Below are 22,605 nucleotides of genomic sequence, written 5' to 3'. Positions count from 1 at the left end.
AAAATGGCAGAACGAACAAAATACACGTTGTAAGTTGTGCTATGTTTGTTTTTTTCGGTATTTTGGTATTGTAAGTTTGTAAAGTACGCTGACCCACCAGGAGACAGAAAAATAAAGAGAGTTTGTTTGTTTATGAATTTCGCGCAAAGCTACTCGAGTGCTATCTGCGCTAGCCGTCCCTAATTTAGCAGTGTAAGACTAGAGGGAAGACAGCTAGTTATTACTACTCACCGCCAACTCTTGGGCTACTCTTTTACCAACGAATAGTGGGATTGACCGTCACATTATAACGCCCCCATGGCTAAAAAGGTATGTTTGCCACGACGGGGATACGAACCTGGCCATGCCGGGCCAAATAAAGAGGAAATTATCATTTATGATACAACTCGTTTCACGTGTACCAAACTTTAGAAACACGAATGAAAACATTGGTGAATTTACTGTAATTATGAGGTGTTTACAGTTCGTGTACCGTTAACATAAAAATTGCGAATTATACAGGTTACTGCGCATGAACATAGTCTAATATACGAGAAGTAGAGGTGGGGGAAGCATTTCGCGTAAGCTAATCTGTTTAATAATTTTGCTGAATAGATTGTTTGATGTTCATTTTTAAACGCAAAGCTATACAATGGCTTTCTACGCTGTGCCAAATACGTGTATCGAGACTCAAATTTAAGGATAAAACTCATCATCATTCGTGGATTGAAATTCACAAATGGGTCACTTCTTTAAGCATAAAAAGTAGGTGCACTTTGAAATTATGTAGGAAAAACTTGGTTCAACGTCACATATATTAAAAATCCAACTTAATAGGCCTTCGTCCTATTACTCATTTGAAGAAAGGCCCAGCACGGCCAGGTGGGTTAAGGCGTACGACTCGTAATCTGAGGGTCGCGGGTTCGCATCCCCGTTGCACTAAACATGCTCGCCTTTTCAGCCGTGGGGGCGTTATGATATGACGGTCAATCCCACAATTCGTTGGTAAAAATTGTAGCCCAAGAGTTGGCGGTGAGTGGTGATGACTAGCTGCCTTTCCTCTAGTCTTACACTGCTAAATTAGGGACGACTAGCGCAGATAGCCCTCGAGTAGCTTTGCGCGAAATTAAAAAACAAACAAACATTTGAAAAGAAAAAATACATAATTCAGTGTAAGAGCTAATCAGAGTTAGGATTAAGCGATAAAGAAATTTAGAATATCTGGTGTATAGTTGTGCAGGTTATATAAATTAACGCAAGTTAACTATTGCATTATTAAAATTTGCCAAAATTGGTTAGTATATTTAAAATATATTAAGAATTATATTAATATTTTAACTACAGTTATTAAGAGCAAAAGCTATAAAGGCTCAATCAACTAAGTAGCACAGGTGTTTTATTTTAAAATATATTTTTAGGACAATGACGCTAGGTGGTTCGTTTAACAGTGGTAAGTCCTTACACTAGTAGCAATTTGCCGTTTTCTCAGGTGATAATATTTCAGTGTTTAACAAATAGGCCTACTAACGTGCTACTTGAAATAAGACTTAATTAAGTAAGTAAAAATATTTTTATTTATTTTTTAATATGATAAATCTTAAAGCAGTGTAGTTATTTGGTTTGTTTCACAGTGATAAGTCCTAAGACTGTGGTTGCAATCTGCCGTCTTACCAGATGATATTCTAAGGCTTAACAAATACGCCTACTAACGTACTACCCACTTAACCGCATCTGCTTGATATTTTTGTAACAGGGCAAAAAAAACCGTAAGTCTAATTTAGTATAAATTGCACAGTCTACGTAAATTAATCAAAGTTGGATACTGCATTCCCGAAATAACTTGCAGTTCATTATAATATTTACGAAACCTTGAGAATGAAATTAATTGGACCTTAAATAAGAAAGGAATTCAGATTCTCCACCTTCCTATTGTCTTAGGCCCGGCATGGGCAGGTGGGTTAAGGCGTTCGACTCGTAATCTGAGGGTCGCGGGTTCGTATCCCCGTCGCGCCAAACATGCTCGCCTTTACAGCCGTGGGAGCGTTATAAAGTAACGGTCAATCCCACTATTCGTTGGTAAAACAGTAACCCAAAAGTTGGCGGTGGGTGGTAATGACTAGCTGCCTTTCCTCTCGTCTTACACTGCTAAATTAGGTACCGCTAGCGCAGATAGCCCTCGTGTAGCTTTGCGCGAAATTAAAAAACAAACAACCAAATCCTATTGTCTTTCCTCCCAGCACCCTCTCTAATATTCGAACCAGGTAATGTGACTAGTGCAACACTGTTGTAAAATACAATATTTTTAATTTACCATTGACTTTCAGCAATAAATATTGTTTTCTATTAAGAGTTTATTGATATTTCATAACATCACGTTTCATAAACTACTGACTTTCTGCGAACTTTTATAAGTGACTAAAACTTACTATAAACTCAAGAACTGAGCACTAGATAAAATATTGAGTATCTAGAGCTTGAACATAACGATATTCATTAATAAGACTTTTTCAGTCAATATATTTGTCACATTATGTAAAGCTTGTACGATTTCGGTAAAAACAATCTCAATATGAGAACTGATCGAATAGTTCTATTATATTTTAATGTTTTACGAACATAATAATCTACTTGAGGTTTGTACGATTTGCTTCTATTCACCACATGAATCGCCTTTTAGAAATATCACTGCTTTGGAGAAATATTTGTTTCTCTCACCAAAGCCACCCAGTAATAATGAAGATATACCTGTCTGACGTTAATACTGTTGTAAGCTAAATGATAAACACATCAGCGGGAAACTTCATTAAACTAAGCCTATCATAGAAATGATTCATAGTCAATGGGCTATCATGTTTATGCCCGAAATTATAGCTCAGGTTGAATTTATTTTATGGATATAGGTACTACATCTCCGAGAAGAACGTATAATAAGTTTCCCAGTCAACTGTAGCTGCTCATAAACCTATCGTTCTTCTGGGGTTGGGGGCCTCGTGCTGTATATAAAAAAAAGAACTAGAGGGCACTATTCAACTCATTCACCTTTCCGATGTTCTTTAAAGATGTACAGTGTTATGAGGCCTTAATTTGAGGAAATACACTTTCTTATAATTTTAAATAACATTTTAAAATCACAGTTGCAATGATACCAGTTTTCTTGCTTCTTTTAACGGTTGGTTTTTATGATACTCGCTATGAATAATGTTTCCCAGTTATTTCAAAACATTTAGTTCCTATGGTATTTTTCGTAAATATTTTATTCCACATCCTTTAAAAAGCCGGTTGCTAAGATACTTGTCTTGAATAACATTTCTTAGATCCTTCGAAAAGCCGGTTCCTGAGATACTCGCTGTGCATCTTTTTCATTAAATATGGCAGGCGATAGGGAGCTGTGACACAGAAAATCGAAATCCGACGAAGATGAAAGGTCAGAGTTCTGCATAAGCATTGCATTGCACATTCGAAGGGTTCAATAGGTTATAAAGCATTAGAAGCCCCTCCCCCCTGCATTACGAGGCACATGAACATTGTGCATCAGCTGCTCCCAAATCTTCTGAATAATGGCAGAACATAGTCAGTTGAATAACTGTTTAACATGGCTGTACTAGTGGAGAGTGTCACTTAAGAAATATGTAGATATTATAAAAAATAAGATAAAGCCGAAATAGACGATACATAAGACCTGAACTCAGTGTTATTCACTATATCATTTTTAACTGGGTGTCAATTTTACTGTTTATTATATCCTCCGGATAACCATCACACGCTATCGTGATTTATATACCTGCCTACCTACCTTGTAAAATATTCATATCACGAGCAAGTTAACAGCATACTAGTTCTGTGTTGATGTTTCTTAAAACATTAACGAACAAACTTGCATGTAATTCATTGCGAAGTCGTGGTAGCCAAAGAAGTTAGAATTGAGCATTTCTGTTTTCAGGAATTATCCTTGAAAATTTAAAATATGATTATATCACTCAAACAGGAGGACTTTCATTTCTTGTGTTTATAAAATACTGTTTTTCTAATAAAATAAAAAAATGTGAAATGTAGAGAGATTCGAATCTTTGTGCCTTTGAAAAGTCTGAGAATGATACGCTGACTTACGTAGCATGGGCTTCTGAGTGTGAATCGAACCCCTGATTTTAGCGTTGTAAATCCGTAGACTTACCGCTGTACCAGCGGGGTACATGGGCCTCTAACATGGCTTGATAGTGTTTTTCTTGTTTTGAATTAAGCACAAAGCTACACAATGGGCTATCTGTGCTCTGCCCACCACAGGTATCGAAACCCGAATTTTAGCGTGTAAGTCCTCAGACATACCGCTGAGCCACTGGGGGGCTAAGCTTGATAGTTAGAAGTAAACACTGGAAATTGAAGAGATTCCATCCAACAAAGCCGTTCTACGAAACTGAGAAATATTTTCAAAAGAAAAACAAGTTAAGGCTTTGCAAGATTTCTGCCTGCATCTCTGCAAAGACATGAGTTCGAATCTCACTTGTTTTAAGCGGAACATGCACATCTTTAAACTCTGTTTGTTTGTTGTTGAACACAAAGCTACACCGTGAGTTATCTGTGCTGTGTCTACCACGGATATGACACCTAGTTTTTAGCGTTATAAGTCTTTGGACTTGTGATTGGATTACTGGAGGGTTCTCTGTTAAGCAATCTTTGGCGAAACAAACACGAAAATGTCATTTTAGTTTGTGCATAATTTCGTATAACAGACAGATACATTTTAATTCATTTTCGCATTCTAATATTTGACATGGAAGAACGAGGAGGTGGGGAAGGGAGTCTGCTAACTGTAAACGTTCCATCACCAAAGGAACTAACAGGTGAGGTTTTGTACACAAATATTATCATCACAGGAGCTTTGCTAGTGGTACAGAGGCTGTATTTCCGAAACGATTATGGCGGCTTTTGATGGCTCATTATAAACTAAGCTTAGTTAATTAGTTTTTCAGATCACGTAATCACACCCGAACGTGGTTTAGTATCGGATAGGGGACTGCCTGTAACAGCCTCAGATACGTCGATTTTGATTGTGAAACATGAACCGAAACTGAACCTTAATTTTACGGTTCTATTCAGTCTTTTTTTGCGACTGTTTACACAGAATTTCGAAGTTTATTCCTAAAACGTTTGACATACCCCTGCGAAAATGTCATGCCTTTTTGTTGATGAATACACAATTTATGAAGAACACAATAAAAACAAATCCAGCCATCCCAAATAAGTCAGTAAATACAAGATGTTCCATACGTTAGAAATGTCAAATTACTTTTTATTTGTTTATTTTAAAAGTACTACCAATTCATGAGTGATTCGCTTTAAATTTGTTTTAAACCACAAAATAGTTCTTAATGGCCAGGTGGTCAAGGCATTCGACTCGTAATCTGAGGGTCGCGGGTTCGAATATCGGCACACCAAACATACTCGCCCTTTCAGTCGTGGAGTCGTTATAATGTTACGGTAAGTCCAACTATTCGTTGATAAAAGAGTAGCCCAAACATGCTACTATGCCACTGGGAAGCGATTTAGCGCATGAAGAAAATCCTCGTGAAAATCCATTTATTATGGAATATTTCTTTTTATATACCGTATTTTCCGCCTAATAAGCCAATTTCTGGCCCTAAATTTTGGACCTGATTTTTGGGGGTCGGCTTATTGGCCGATCACTCCTTTCGGAAATTTCTTCTTCTTAGGAAAGGTTTTTCTTTTGAAAATTACCACAGGCGGTAATTTTGTCCCATCAGCAAAGCACGTTAAGACTACAGTGAAACGTTGTTTCTGGAATTTCATTGGTTACCTAATTACAGTGAGTGGAGCCAATAACGAATGACATATTGATTCCATCTCTGTCTCAATACGACACGTTTTGCTTTACTACAAAACGCCAATGATCACACACAACATGCATGCTGACGCTGAAACGAGACTAAGATATCATTTTGAAGAAACTTGTCACTTCTTAAAAATGGCTTCGGCTTATTGGGCGGTAATAAGCAAAAACCCTCATTTTCAGAGCTGAAAATTGGCCTCGGCTTATTCGGCGATTCGGCTTATTAACCGGAAAATACGGTATTTTATTTATGGCAACGTAATTCCTGATTTTAAACTGACCAGAAGGACAGCAGTCAAAAGAACCCCACTTTAATAATGATATTATTAGTTGTTTGTTTATCCTTCACTACTGGTGGGGGGCTCACGTTACCTCATAAATAAATGATAAATTTTATGTGTTTTTTTTTGCCTTTTACAGTATTCGGGGTAAAGATCTGACCAATCAAATAAAGTGAACTTGTTTATTATGCGAAATACACAGGGATTTACACTAATAATTAGTGTGATTGCAATATTAAAAGGAGTTTATTTATTTGTATTTTTGTTTGACTCATTTATTATTGACGACCATATAACCTACAAATGATTCAAACTTCAAGTAGTTTGGTGTAACGATAGCTTAGAAAAACTGACCCTATATGGACGCCAAGGATTACTGTATTTTACGCCTTATAAGACGCTACATCATGGAAGACGCACCCTAATTTTGTAAAGACAATTCTAAGAACAAAATATTTTTACTCAGCAGCCATCACCTTGACGCAGCCTTGACTTTTTTCCAACCTACTGAATAAATACAGTCAAATGCATCATATTCTTCACAGCATATCGACAATATTAGTTAAACTGAATGCTTTATGTTATCGAAAATACTTGTAATTGGTAAGTAATGAGATTACGATCTGTATAGGAGACCGTTTTGAGTAGACCCTGGGATAACCTCTTGTCTTAACCCATCACTTTTGTCTTGGAAGAAAGCCCAAGAGTTGGCGGTGGGTGGTGATGACTAGCTGCCTTCCCTCTAGTCTTACACTGCTAAATCAGGGACGGCTAGCACAGATAGCCCTCGAGTAGCTTTGTGCGAAATTTCCAAACAAACAAACAAATTGTCTTGGAAGACGCATGGGGATTTTTCAAGGTATTTTTAGAGAAAAAAAGTGTGTCTTACAAAGCGTAAAATACGATATCCATATTAGTCAGCTACTAAAAAGTTCGCGAAAACGATTTAAATCAGTAACAAGCAGCTAACCTAAGAAAGGACTGGGCTACGATCTTGCAATCTTTTACAATATTAACCATTTTCGAGGAATATATATTTACAGAGAGTCGACAAAGGCCACTTAGTAAAATAAGGCTGTATAGTACTTCATTAACGACTACTTTTCGACGCCTTTATCAGGTCAGTTTTGCGTACATTTTACTTTTGACCTCTGACCACATTCGTGACAGGTGAAGATTGTACTTTAAGAACAACTCCAGTTAAGCTGCTGGTAAAAAATCCAACATTTCTAACTGCCAAAGACACGGGACTATGTGTTAGAACTGTGAAATAACATACGAAAAATCTTCAAATTATGGAATTCGTTTATTGAATAGAACCAAATTCCAAATTATTTTGAAAAAAAATTGGGTTAATGAGTGACTGTGTATTTGTTTCAGATTATGATTGACCCTGCATGGCTACGTGGTTAACGCACTCGACTCGTAATCTGAGGGTCAAGGGTTCAAATCCCCGTCACACCAAACATGATCGCCCATTTAGCCGTGGGAGCGTTATAACGTGACGCTGAATCCCACTATTCATTAGTAAAAGAGTATACCAAGAGTTGGGAGTGGATGGTGATGACTAACTGCCTTCCTTCTAATCTATCACTGCTAAATTAGGGAGGGCTAGCGCAGATAGCCCTCGTATATCTTTGCGGAAAATTCAAGACAGAGAAATAAAATATGATATTAATTTTTGTATGTAAATAATATGCTAAACTTTTCACATTCATTCAATAATTAGAGGAACTACGAGGCAGTGCTTGTATTTTCGATATATAAACGACAATGAATGATTAACAGACTAAAACAAAAGGAAAGAAGAAAAAGTCTTTCTTCCTGATAGTCAGTTTAGTTACATTAGTTTATGATCTATAAATACCTATACAAAACGATTCTCATGTATAATAAGCATATCACAAAAACACATAGGTTTGAGGAGTTAATAGAAGATAGAAAAACAAAAACAACACAAACGCTTTCGAAATTTCACTCAAATTTGCTCCTGATGAAGAAGGATCTACCTTTTTCGAAAGCGCTCTGGTGTGTGTGTTTTTTTAAATACTTTTCTTGTAGTTATTTAGTCCTAACTTATTTATTCTAAGATATCTGAACTTCTTACGGCATTATTGGGATTGTGACCGAAATCACCATTAGAGACACATAACCCAAAGAATGAATTAAACTGTACTAAGATAGGTATGCAAAAATGAAAAGTAGTTGGAACCACCTATATTCTTTTTTCCCTGTACGTTTTGATGGACTTTGAAATGCTACGCAACATATAATATCTGTCTAACATTACTGGATTCTTTCCATCCAAGTTTATCTACGTTTTCAAGGCGGATTTTAATTTTACTACAGAATATGGAGACAGATTTTTAGCATAATTATTTTAAACCCATGTTTCGAGAAAAGAAACAAAAAACACGAATTACCACAATTTTGTGGTGTTTACAGCTCATGTACACGATAAAAGTTGTGTTCATTCGCAGAAGAAAGTGTACAACTTCACCGTTATACGAATATCCCTGTTCTATTTCACACAGTACTGCACTTAGCAATAAGAGGTTCTCACTGTTTCGAAATATTGCATATCTTAAGCAATAGTAGGCCACACATTTTTTCTCCTGTGTGTGTATGTGAACAATATCTTATCGGTGTTTTCTTCACACACCACTACTTCAAAATGTTGTCCTTGTCAAGCGATAGCAGGCTACAATTACCGACTTTTTTTTAAGATGTGTGACAACTATCTTTTCCGTGTCTTCTTGAGCAGAAACCACAGGTGATGCTCAAAAAGTCGTGCACATTTTAAATTATTGGCAAAAGTAATCACAGTAATTTACAATATTTTAGGTTCTTTGTAGTAAGATCAAATGTTATCGGACAGTTCCTTGAGTCAAGGGCTCTAGAAGGGAGAGACTTGAGACTTGATGTAAAACACAGAATTTGCGAATGAAATATATATATAATCAAACAAAATCACGTCTGACGTCGTTAGCTTGACCTCTTTCATTAATATTCAGATGGAAAACCTTCCACTCAAAGGCGCTTGACCTTTACTTATATAACCACTAGTTTCTTTTTGCCTGAAGCGTTATAGAAGATCATGCGCATGCGTGGAGATGTTTCAAAGGCAAAAATGCAGTCACGTTGCTAGATGGCAAACACTTAACAATCGACGCTAGTGATAAGTATTTAATATATTCAAGATGTAGCAAAACATTTACGTTTTCTACATGTTGTTAGGAGAGAGAAAGCTTGATCAACTCAATGATAGGCTAGATGGCTCTTGTGAATGCTCAAATATTTAGCAGGGGTAGAATCAACATGTCACGTGACCTCATCAAGCAGTTGACAAACAGAAAAACTGAAAATGTTTTAGCAAGTATTTTTTAACTTTCTGGCATGTTATGTCCCCCCTCTTTAGATTGGGCTTAGGACTTATTCGAACCTGGCATGGCGTGATGGATAGGGCGCGCGACTGATAATATGAGGTAATGGGATCGAAACCCGTCGCCAAACATGCCCGACATATCCGCGGTGGAGGCTTATATAAAACGGTCAATACCACTGTTCGTTCGTCAAAAGAACCCCAAGATGTGATGATGGGTAGTTTTGGTGAGCTGAATTTCCTCTAGTCTAGTACTTAAAAGTTTGAGACGGCTAGCAGAAATTACCACTGCTCTAGTAGCGAAATTCAAACAATGTCTACTAGGTTTTAGGATGAAGTGGGACCAATTGATCGCAGACTACTTCTTCTTCTTCTAATCTTCATAAAGGAGGTAGAAACAAACATAAGACAAAATCTGTTTAAACGTATGGGGGAAAAAACTACATTTTGAATGCGTGTATCAAAAGCATTAGAAATGAAAAAAGTACTGTTTGCTTTAAGTACATTCTACTGGTTAGTGAGTGTTTTGTTTTGTATTCCTAAAGCTGAATTTCCAGAGGAAATTTTTTCTCAACTAAAAATAACATTTCAAACTGATGTAAATTGTTTGTCTTGAATTTTGCGCAAAGCTAAACGAGGGCTATTTGCGCTAGCCGTCCCTAGTTTTACAGTGTAAGACTAGAGGAAAAAGAGATAGCCATTACCACCCACCGCCAACTCTTGAGCTACTCTTTTACCAACGAATAGTGGGATTGACCGCCACATTTTAAGATTCCCCACAACTAAAAGGGCGAGCATGCTTTGTGTGATGGGGATTCGAATCCGCGACCCTCAGATTAAGCGTCGAGCGCCCCTAACTACCTGGCCAACCCGGGTCACGTATATTGTTAAACATAGTTAAGTCACCTTGAGAATGCAAGTTGTTCTTAACAAGTTAAGGAATTTTTCTCTAAAAACAGATATCGCTTACACTGTGATTAAAATAGCATCTTTTATCTGTGCCATTCCAACCAGCAGTATTTCTAGTTTTTGTAATAATAACCACAGTATACTCTGTACATTTAATGAGTAAACTTGTTAGAGTTACTCTACGTTAAGATTCCCCGCTGGTACAGCGGTAAGTCTACGGATTTACAACACTAAATTCAGGGGGTTCTATTTCCCTCGGTGGACTCAGTAGATAGCCCGATGTAGCTTTGCTATAAGGAAATTCACACACACACACTATATGCTTGGATCTGAGATAAACCGAAATGATAAAATAATAATAGACATGGGAGAAATCAAAATAATAAATGGATATAAGAAAAACCTAAAGGACAAAATAACATAAGTTATAAAAGAAACCGAAATGACAAAATAATAAGAGGAACTAAACTAGTTAGGTGACAGATGTTATAGATAATGCCCGCGTTTTTTTTATCGTTAAAGGTTGACCTTTGACAGGAGGGCTTGCCACGTGGTTCAAGAAAAATATTTAAATGTTAATTTTTCTAATGATAGTTCGGACGACAGCGACGTAATTGGTATTTTTAGGATGGATGTCGGACTTCAACAGTTTGGTATCAGAATGTTGCATTCTTGTGCAACCTTTCCCAGCGAAATTAAATGTTTATTAAAATTACACACTAAAGTAATTTTCAAATTACTACCCTAATAAAACAAACGAACAGGTAACTATAAGTACATACGAAATATATATATATATATATATATTGCCCAAAGCAACTCGAAAGAGTAAATAACACCTTCCACATATTTTTATATCCAACTTGTTTTGATAAACAGTCTAATTCCACAGTGGCGTAACTGCAACATTGAGAATTTGCAACGCTAAAACTCGGAACCAATTGTGTGAAATTAACCCTCAGTTAATAGGTATATAAACCTTTCTGCTCACCTAGTGTTCCAGTTGGGTTTGAAAACAAAATGAGCTATCTGCGTTGCGTTCGTCGTGGAATCGAATTCTGAAATCTAATCTCATAAGCTCTTTAAAGATCATTGCTGAGTCAACAGCGAACAATTTGATCAATCTTTTACGTTTAGATAATATTTTCAGATCATTCACTCCCTAGTGGCACAGCGGCATGTCTGCGGACTTAACAACATTACAAGTCGGATATTGATATCCGTGATAGGCAGAGCACATTGTGCAGCTTTGTGCTTAATTCCACACAATCAATCAGCTAGCGAGTTAATTAAAGAAATTGAAGACTAAAAAGCAACGAGTACAAGTAACCGACATGTAAAAAATCAACTTAGATTCAACTAGGAAACTGCATAACGCGTTTTATAAGTAAATACATGATCAAACTTTAAATATTTCCAACAAATCAAATCAGTAATAACAAGAAAATATCTTTTTTATAATGTCTCAGATTCTTTTGAACGCCAAAGAAACAGTTGTACCTTTCTTTCAATCGACTCATATTTAAAATGTTAAAATTTCTAGTAACGTTTATAGCAGGCTTATAGCTAAACCCGATTTGGTTTGAATTTCACTCAAAACTAGACAAGGGCTATCTGCGCCAGCCGTCCCTAAGTTAGCAATGTAAGACTAGAAGGAAGACATCTTGTCATCATCATCCACCGCCAACTCTCGGGCTATTCTTTTACTAACGAATAGTGGGATTGACCGTCACATTATAACGCCTCCACGGCTGAAGGGGCGAGCATGTTTGTTGTAACGGGGATTCGAACCCGCGATCCTCGGATCTAATCCCATATCCACCTGACCGTGCCGGGCCCACACCTCACGATGTGCACGAATTATATTTTTACATCACAATTTTGAAGAATAGTACCTATATACGAGGAATTAATGATCTATTTGTTGTTGTTTTTTTACGATTACATTTTGGATACATGCAAAAAAATATATTATAAATTTCCAAGGTTGTGCATGTTGTTCATTAGCAGCAACGATCATACGTTAAAGTGATTTAAGCTAGAAAGTATTACAGTACAGAAAAGAATGTTTATTTATAATTACAGTTATATGGGAAATATGGTCTCACAATGGCCCAGCGGTAAGCCCGAAGGTATACAACGCTAAAAAACCGGATATCGATGTTCGTTTTGAGCATAGTGCAGATAGCCCGTTGTGTGGCTTTGTGATTAAAAATAAACAAACAATGGAAACTATGAAAACACGTCCGATAAAACGCAACAGAAAAGACAAAGCAAACAAGTAACATATTACTTGATGGAGAGATACAAGATAGGGCACTCGAGTCGCAACCTGAGAGTCGTGAACTCGAATTCCTTCCTTCATGTTCACTTTTTTTCAGCTGTGTGAGCGTTATATAGTCACGATCAATTCATTGGTCAGGTAAAGAATTGGCGGTGGATAATGTTAATTAACTGCCTTTCCTCTAATCTATCACTTCAAAATTATTGACCGCTAGCACAGATATCCCCCGATTTTAGCTTTGCGCAAAATTCAACAAAGAACAGACACTTGATTGATTTAAATACGCATGCGCCAAAAACTGCTTTTCCAGGAAACAGTTTAGCTGAGTTGTGTCATGTAACTATAGGCTCTTAAAGCTTGGCAAAGAAGTAACACTACTGAGTACTTAAATTGAGAATACTAAAATATATTTTTAATGTTGCAGTATAATTTTGAGCCATAACATATATAGTCTATTTGCTGTTTATATTTTGATTAGCACTCGAACCATTTGGAGGATGAAAAATCATACTCCAGGAGATAAAGTTTGTTTGTCACCCGTCAGTGGTCAGTTTTAATAGCCTGCTGGTTTCTCTCCATATCTTTTTATATTTTTATCTTCTTTTTCTAGGCAACCACCTTCCCACAACTGTCAAATATTTACAGACAGGGAAAGTCAGCACGAATTGAGACGCTGCAGGCTTTGATCACTCACGTGCTCTTTGTTTTCCTTCTCGTGCTTGGTAAGGCCTGTGAAGTGAGATTAAATCTGGTAGAGGTAGACAATAAGTCCTTTACTTTCGCCGGAACCCAAAATATACTTAATAAAACCCATCCCTCACACACACTATAATATGTTATTTGTGATTATTCCCTGTTGTGTTCTTCTTTCTTTGTTTCTTTAGACCATATTTAAATGGTTTACATTCCCATAATCTAAGGAATTTTGGAAGTGCTATTTACCCTGCTCGTCATGACATTGCTACTAAGTTTCTTTGATTTCTTTTACTGTATACCCATACACAAACTGGTTCAACATGGGCTAAATGTATTTCCAGACAGTAGCGTTTTATCCAGATAACACATACCGACACAAATATAGACGAGAATAGAATACGTGTCGAGGATACGCTATGTATAGGTAAGTTTCACACGAAGTTTGGAGTAAAATAATGAGGAGCGATACGGATTCTCACAGCCACAAGTCCTACATCCAAATTCTCACGGCCTCAAGTCCTACATCCAAATCCTCACAGCCTCAAGTCCTACATCCAAATCCTCACAGCCACAAGTCCTACATCCAGATCCTCACAGCCCCAAGTCCTACATCCAAATCCTCACAGCCACAAGTCCTACATCCAAATCCTCACAGCCACAAGTCCTACATCCAGATCCTCACAGCCACAAGTCCTACATCCAGATCCTCACAGCCTCAAGTCCTACATCCAGATCCTCACAGCCTCAAGTCCTACATCCAAATCCTCACAGCCACAAGTCCTACATCCAAATCCTCACAGCCACAAGTCCTACATCCAAACCACCACTCTTCATCTATAGCCAGTTGTGTAAAACTACTTACTAGAAAACATAATTTTAAAATGGATAACGATAAACTAGATTACTATACAAATGGGCCACTGGGGTGATAAGTAAAAACAAGCAAAAACTCTCTTGAAGTTTCGTCCCAGCTCTTACAAATCCGTTTTTCAATGCAAATCTTTCACCTCAAATTCTTTCGTGAAGCAAAGAGCCGAAACGTGCTTGAAAATAACGTTTTTAAATTGTTATGATGTGTGTGTGTCTTTTGTTGTTTTATGTGCGGGTAATGTATACACAGGACTAAAATCAGGCTGTGTCGTTGTTTCTATACTGGTTGTGTCGTATCACAACTCATTAACGTATTGGCATTAACATGACGTATAGAAGGCGATGTTTCGCTGTTCTTTGTGGAACTGGGTTTACTTGGTATTCAGATAAATTGTTTACCTTGTACAAAAAATACATTAGAAATTTCTGATTTATTATTATGTTTTTTTTTTTACGTTTTACTTAGTAACATTCATTATAAACCTCGTCCATCTTTTATTCCATGCATTAAACTAGGGTGGACTGGTTTTGATTTATATTGTGTCAGTTTATTCGTACATAACGCTACGCCTCTTTGATTGTGTATTTATATCGTATAATTAGCACGGCCCTCAGATCGTATATTGCGTTATGCGCTTTACATACAATTAGTGCTTCACGTTTTTCTAAATAAGCACTTATTCACGTATAAAAGCAGTGCTTTTATGCACAGTGATTTTTCCGTATGAAAAGTCGAGAGTGGCCTATTGATTAGCGTTCCGGACTGTGACTTCGAAGTTCCTTAATCTACGCATTGCTGTATTAAAACAGGGCTAGGCATTTTGGGGTCGTGGATGCGAGTGCGTTATAAAAGTGACTATGCGGTTAAATTAGTTCTAGGATTATGGTAAGTTATTTTAACTTAGATGTCTATCATTTAACTTCAATATAGCTCTTCGCGAATATCCGAAATGTTATATAAAAAGTTAAAGTGTTTTGACTTGTCTGTAACAATAAATGTCTTCCAGTTTCGTTTTCGTTGTTCAGCCTTTCACGGATAGTTTCGTGAAAAAACAAAATCTAGGAGGAAACGTTTTGAAGCTCATTACAAAGTTTCTAATGTTACATACAAAGGATATTTTTTTTCAAGATTGAAGCTTATGGCACTTAGGGTTAAATAATCCTCGCCTTGGGCTCAGAAAAAATAGCCCATTTGCAAATTTGTGCTTGATAATAAATAGAACTGTTCAAGATTTAAATCTTGCAACTTCTATGAATTAATATCACGCTGTTTACACTACGTAAGGCCCAGCATGGCCAGGCGGTAAAGGCGTTTGACTCGTAATCTTAGGGTCGCCGATTCGAATCCCCGTCGCACCAAACATGCTCGCCATTTCAGCCGTGGGGATGTTATAATGTTACGGTCAATCCCATTATTTGTTAGCAAAAGATAGCCCAAGAGTTGGCGGTGGTGGTGATGAATAGCTAGCTGTCTTTCCTCTTGTCTTACGCTGCTAAATTAAGGACTGCTAGTGTAGATAGCCCTCGTGTAGCTTTGCGCGAAATTCAAAAACAAACAGAGTACACTGCACAATGCTGCTACTCCTATGAATTTATATTACTCTGTATACATTGCGTAATGCTACTCTTATGTAATCGTATTACACTGTTCACATTGCACATTCAAAATGTATTTCTTGTCTTATGTCTTAATTATCAAACTAGTGACTTGCTTTTATACCATTCAATATCAGTAATTAGATACATAAACAGTTTAGAAAACAATAATGTTTAATTAAGTAGGATATAATCCCTATTGGTAATTCAGCGGTTGAAATAATCCATCGGGATATAATTTGACATATGGTAGAATTAAATAATCTTTAGTAGTCAGAGTGAACATATTTTTAATAATACAAGTTACTTGTGTTCTACAACCTAATTTTCGTTACAACAGATACAAGCTAACAACTACTAATATAATAAAGCGAGTTATTTATAAAGTGAAAAAAAACAAACAAACAACAAAACCAGACCTGCGTTCAAAACAACTCATTTTCATTTATTGTTTTTTTAATTTTGCGCAAAGCTACACGAAGTTTTTTTGCTCTAGCCGTCCCTAGTTTTGCAGCGTAAGACTAGAGGGAAGGCAGCTAGTCATCACCACCCACCACCATCTTGTGGGCTACTTTTTTGCAAACGAATAGTGGAATTGACCGTAACATTATATAACTCCCCCACGGCTGAAATGGTGTGCATGTTTGGTGTGATGGGGATTCGAACGCGGGACCTTCAGATTACGAGTCGAGCCTCTAACCATTTGGCCATGCCGAGCCCAACTAAGTTTGTGTTTTGTGATTGGGTAACTACAACTGAATTCTAGTTGCAAACAAACCAATCATTGTTGGTGTTTTTAAATAAATTGTTTTCAGTGGAATATTGCACGTTATTTGTGCTGTTGGAAAACACACACACAACCTGCTTATTCATATTACTACATCAACTATGTGTTATAATTCGTCTAGCTCTATGTTTGAGGAGCATAATTTGTGTTGAAGTGAAAAAACATAATGTGTTAAGTTACAGTAAAAGTTATTTTAAAAGGTACATATTAATTTAAATATATCGTTGTGGTATTCATAATAATTAGGTAAGCTTTTATCTTCTGTGAAAACAACAATGTATATGGCCTATCAGCATCGCTACCAACTGTCTCTACACTACATTGTATTATTGATAGATGTATCCATACATTGTAAAAACATTGATGGTTATGCTTCACAAAATGCATTTATCTTATCAAACATTCATGTGATAACAGCCGTGTTTGTATCGTGAAATTGTTAAGGTTAAATCTTGAAAATAAATCTCAGTTAATATTACTGACATTTCTCCATCTTGGTAGAAAATCTACCAGAAAAATAATGATTTAGTTCTCGCAATTAGGATGACGTGTTTTTTTTTTTTTTGGTTTATGTACGTGTGTGTATACCAACAAGTCTAACGTTCAGTGACATTTGCAAAAATTATCCCTATTGCGATTCTAAAAACATTCGTGTGTTTCCCATGTCGAAAACCTTAAAATACGTTAAAGGTGAATTTTACAGAAAAAGAAAACTTTACAGTAAAAAAACTACTCATGCTGATTAATTTTGCATGTTCACACTTTTTATAAAAAATATGTGCTAATAAATGAAACATATAACTTTGTGCAGGAAGAGCCCTTTCCGAGCGGCAATCCGAACGTTTTAGTCTTTACGTTTGCCGCTAGGAAAAATACTGTGACGTAACAGTTGCCAAACAAACCGCCAACGCCAGCGCGTTGAATGTAAATAAACATGGCCAGTACTTACGGAGAAACAGAGGCGAAGTCTGTTTTGACTTTGTGTTCTGAACAGTGTCAAGTAGCACCATATCAATTCGAACCTACTCTGAACGAACCTAGAACAGTTACTTTTGACACAGATCTGACAAGTTCTAGTGATGAGGACAGTTCCACGAGCGAGAGTAGCGGAACTGTGAGTGATACTGATAGCGCCCAGGCCGGTTGCGAGTCGGTCATACCTCCAGTGGAAGAATGGTAAGCCTAAGTCATGACAATAAATATGGTATGTATTATTTCACGTGCAATTTTAAGCATCTCGAAACCTGTCCGGTGTTTATAAATTATTGGTATCACAGACTGGGTTTTATTTGTTTATACTTTGCCGACTATGGTAACTAATACTCGGCCCTTCCACAATCATTGTACCGGGTATTTATGACTCGTAACAAAATGAATTTCAATTTTACGTCATAATTCTGTCTATAAAATCAAACTAGATGTTGTAGTCTGAATAGTTAATTTAATATTTACCATAAATGTATAACTTATATGACATATTTCGTATGTTTGTGCAAGGTGTAGGTGTGGTTTATGCGAGCAGATGCCAACCAGGAGAGTTTGCGTTTGTTATCACTCATACGACAAGGTGTAAAACCGATTAAAAGATGAAGAGTGCATTTTCCAGACTCGAGGCTTTGATGGAAATTGCCTGAATATCGATGTCTTGGAAGCATCATACTATGAATTTGTTGACTTGAATGGTCCCTTAGGTCCCTTCCCGAGTCACTAGTGTGTATTTTTCAAGGTGCAGTTAAACCTAAAATAGTATATTTGACTTTAACCTACAATTAAAGATACTGTTTATCCAAAACTATACCATCTCAAGTGTATCAATATTTCCAAAGCCCAATGAGATTTTTGTTTCAGTTGCACATATTTCTTGTTTTCAAGTTTTTCTATCAATCATCAGTATAATTTTGATTTTAATATTATTATTTTGCAAGCTGACTGATTTGAAAATATTCTCATATTTACGAAATGGTCATGTATGGATTCAAAACAATATCTGTAGAAGCGTGTTTGGCAACTATTACGTCATAATTGTAAAACGTCACGGAAACAGCCGAACGACCGAGAGGAACTTGAGTTCGAGGACTCGAATATTTTGTTTCATTTTTTTTACTCAAAAACTAAAGTGTTTAAAAATATGGCAACCACATAGGAATTATACCTAACCAAAGTACAGTTTCTAAGGCAATTATTACATTTGTTGAAAATTCACCTTTAACAATACTTTTAAGCAACCTATCTATTCTCTAACAATTTAAACAGCAAGAACAATGAGGATAAAGTTTGGTTTTATTAGAAGAAAAACTATCGTTGTGATTATGTCGTAGCACTAAATTTACCTGTGGTCCACGTGAATCCAATCAGTTTTTTAAATGCTACTTTTTCTAAATTATTATGCTATAAATAGTTTGTTTTTGAAATTTCGCACAAACCTACTCCAGGACTATCTGCGTCAGCCGTCCCTAACATAGAAGTACTGGACTTGAGGGAAGGCAGCTAGTCAACACCTCCTCCCCCACACCACCAACTGTTGGGTTACTTTTTTACCAATGAATAGTGGCATCGACCCTCACATTATAAACGCCCCACTCGACTCAAGCTTGTGGATCCATGACTCTTTTGGATTCCAAAGTACCTAATAGTGCATGAACAACCCACAAAATATATACGGAGTAAAAATGGCACGAAGAATGCAGCTGGAGGTTTATATGTAATTTATATAAAACAAATAATGTCATACAATTGTTCTGGTTGGTTGTTTTCAACCACTTTTCTAGGGACTTTAAAAAAATACACTAGTGGTACTAGAGGCAGAAACACAAATTACACTAGTGGTACTAGGGACAGAAACACAAATTACACTAGTGGTACTAGGGGCAGAAACACAAATTACGCTAGTGGTACTAGGGGCAGAAACACAAATTACACTAGTGATACTAGGGGCAAGAACATAAGTAATACTATTGTCACTGAGGGCAGAAACAGAAATTACTCAATATGACGTACTATGTGGACTCTGACGGAAATAAACATTGCATAAAAAAATTGGTAATTTGTGGGTTAATATTTGAAGATGAAAACACTGAGTATCGAGGATGTTTAGTTACAGATCAAGGGCTACAGAGTTACGGTCAAAGTTCTTACGGCTAAATGCGATCTTTATAAGAACTGAATTTAGAGCTGTAACAGTTTCATCAGATTACCGTAATGAATCGCGGTAACGTTCCAGTTAATCACACTTTTAGAGAATTTTATAGCAATTTTTAACATTTTTTTCTGTTAAATTAACACACATAATAACAGGTCATGGTGCTATAAATTACAGGCTCTGCAGGTCGATGATCATTAATCATTGTCGTTCTGAACACGTGTTCAGGTAATGCATCTTAAACCACGTGTTGTTTTTCAAGGTCAGAAAAAGATATTTTTAGATTATGTACACTAATTACTTTAAAAAAAAAATTAAACATTTTTCGCAATTTTATTCAAAACTTGGATATATTTATCCGTTATCTTTGCTTTAATTGAGGCTGTATATATTTCATCCCACGTAAGCATTCTTCCAGTAAAAAATACACACACACACACACACATATATATATATATATCCACAGCCGTATACGGGGTGAGACATCATTCTCGTGTACGAGCAACTAAAGGACAACATGGTAGAACCCTAAACGTGTTCTTAAGGTTCTTGTCTTTTCCTCTGGTTACAAGATCCTTGTTTATCTCTCCTACTCCCGAACGAGACGTGAAATACATTTTTATGCATGCTGTAAGCAGGAACAAGAAAAATATTATCATGTTATTTTCACTGGCCCTAGGAATAATAACGTGACGTATACATTTCAGGTTCACAACAGGCCAGGACACTGAACTTTCGGTTGTTATCTTATTTCTGTTTTTAATTATATAAAAGCATCTTTCGTTTGTCCAGAGATTCTTCATATAAAAAAAAAACTGGGAAACTGTATTGGAGGGAAAAAAAACAACTTGTTTATTGTATTCTACGTTAACAACGGGCTTACATTTTTTGAACCAAATATGTCCATTTCAGTTGTACTGTTCATATTGTTAAGAGATTAAAAAAAAAACTTATCTCCCTTAAATATGTTATTTTTAGTTTTTAGGAATATTTCATTCCTAATTTGTCGAGTTACATAATTATTGTTTTTGAGAATTACTGTTTTCTAAGAAAGGAAATAATATCATAGGTTAAATCCTTTGTGATTGAAAGGAATTCACGAATCATATGTGAAATATGCTCATAAATGCTACATTTTAATGGAATTTAAACCTGCGTATACGTAATTGTTGTCAAAGCCATTAGGCTTAACTTAGTTAGAATTTTACGTAATTTGTGTTTCAATCTATATCGAGAATACAGTATTTCAAAGTAAATTTAAAATAATAATAATAAACGACATACGGGGTAGAGGTATGACTTATTTGAATCTACGTCATTCGTGTAAAACTATGAAGGTACAATTTAAGTTGAACGAGATACGATGATTGTAAAAGAAAAAAAAGCGATTTTGAAGCAATAAACTTCTTATGGTAACATTTTAAAATTACTCTTGCTTCTACTAATAAACTCTGATGTTTGTGTTTTTACTTCAAACAACGTAATATATTATGTTGATTTATATTTTAATTCAGTTTAAATACTGATAGGCCTTTGTGTAGTTTTGCAACGCATACAAACGACAACTGTTTGTTTGTTAGCAGAGCTTTCTAGGTCAGGGTTAAGGATAAAGATGACAAACCCGAATGCATAGTAAGAAAATGGAATGGAAGAAAACTAAATGATGACTTAATATTTGTATTTAGATAAAAAGATAAAGTAAAAAGAAAAAGATATGTTTAGACCAATATTTCACGTGTAATTAAGTTTTATTTTAGTTTACAAGCCTTCAGTCAATTTCATAAGGTTAAAAGCCAAGTTCACCATTTGATGGTACTCAACCACTATTAATCGGACATCAAGCGGAATACCTAGTTCAACTGATCTTAATACCTCAGTACAACTCAGTCATTATGTACAATAACTACTTATACATTTTCTTTCTTTTCAAGTTCTCATAGAAGCTATGCTCTTGTCCGTTCTCCCAGTTTCTGCAGTTACTGGAACAGAATATGAAAAACGGTAGTCAAGGATTCGAGAGAGAAGTCAGTTCTAAACCCATAAAATCAACGTATCCACTACTCGTGAAATTATGTTGTACTGTTTGTAACGTTATTACTCTAACTTACCGTTAAGTATTGTAAGTGTAAAGTTAAAACAATAAACTCCTAGACTTTGCTGAAATTATACGAGTCAGGATCTCGACTCACAGTTAAAATTAACGTCATAAATAAAGAATAAAGTCACGTTAACAGTTTACCTTAAGCATATGTTCAACCGAAACTGTTTTATGTGCACGTGGACTAAACGTTAGAGAGCCTAGGGTTCGGGTATATCCCTCTCTTAATTTTATACACATTACTAAAGGGATGGTAGCAAGCCAGCAGTACTCGATGTCAAAAGCGTTGAGTTTTTCAGGTTTTCTGAAAACAATTAGTTAATTTGTGAATGCCGCGTAAAGCTACACGAGGTCTATCTGCGCTAGCCGTCCCTAATTTAGTAGTGTAAGACTAGAGGGAAGGCAGCTAGTCATCACCGCCCACCGCCAACTTCTGGGTTACTATTTAACTAACAAATTGTGGGATTGACCGTAACTTTATAATGCACCCACGGCTGAAAGGGCGTGAGTGTTTGGTGTGGCGAGGATTCGAACCCATGACCCTCAGATTGAGAGTCCAGCGCCCTAACCTCCTGGCCACTTTTAAAACAGGATAGCGCTAGAGCGGAGCATTTTTATTAGAATTATGTTCAAACTCTGAACTCTCTAAACAGAAGCCCAACACCCTAACACCATTCCTTGTGCATATTAAAGTCTCCAACCCTTCGCCACACATTCCCGAAATTTTAAATAATATCCC

The 22,605-nt window shown here is 36.3% G+C and overlaps 1 protein-coding gene and 1 long non-coding RNA gene across 3 annotated transcripts in view; one reads left to right on the top strand and one right to left on the bottom strand.

Moving 5' to 3' along the window:
- LOC143240884 (zinc finger protein ush-like) overlaps positions 1-22,605 on the bottom strand; it is a 194,551-nt gene that overhangs the window by 105,099 nt on the left and 66,847 nt on the right. The gene's annotated exons all lie outside the window — the stretch shown is intronic.
- The window catches only part of LOC143240885 (uncharacterized), a 72,850-nt gene continuing 51,624 nt past the window's right edge, over positions 1,380-22,605 (top strand). The window contains exon 1 of the long non-coding RNA XR_013022016.1: positions 1,380-1,534. This is a non-coding gene — a long non-coding RNA (uncharacterized LOC143240885). The remainder of the gene's footprint in view (positions 1,535-22,605) is intronic.

Source organism: Tachypleus tridentatus, chromosome 13 (genome assembly GCF_004210375.1).
Source record: "Tachypleus tridentatus isolate NWPU-2018 chromosome 13, ASM421037v1, whole genome shotgun sequence".
Taxonomy (NCBI): Eukaryota; Metazoa; Arthropoda; class Merostomata; order Xiphosura; family Limulidae; genus Tachypleus; species Tachypleus tridentatus.
Note: the sequence above shows the minus strand (reverse complement) of the source record. Positions and strands in the feature narration are given on the sequence as shown.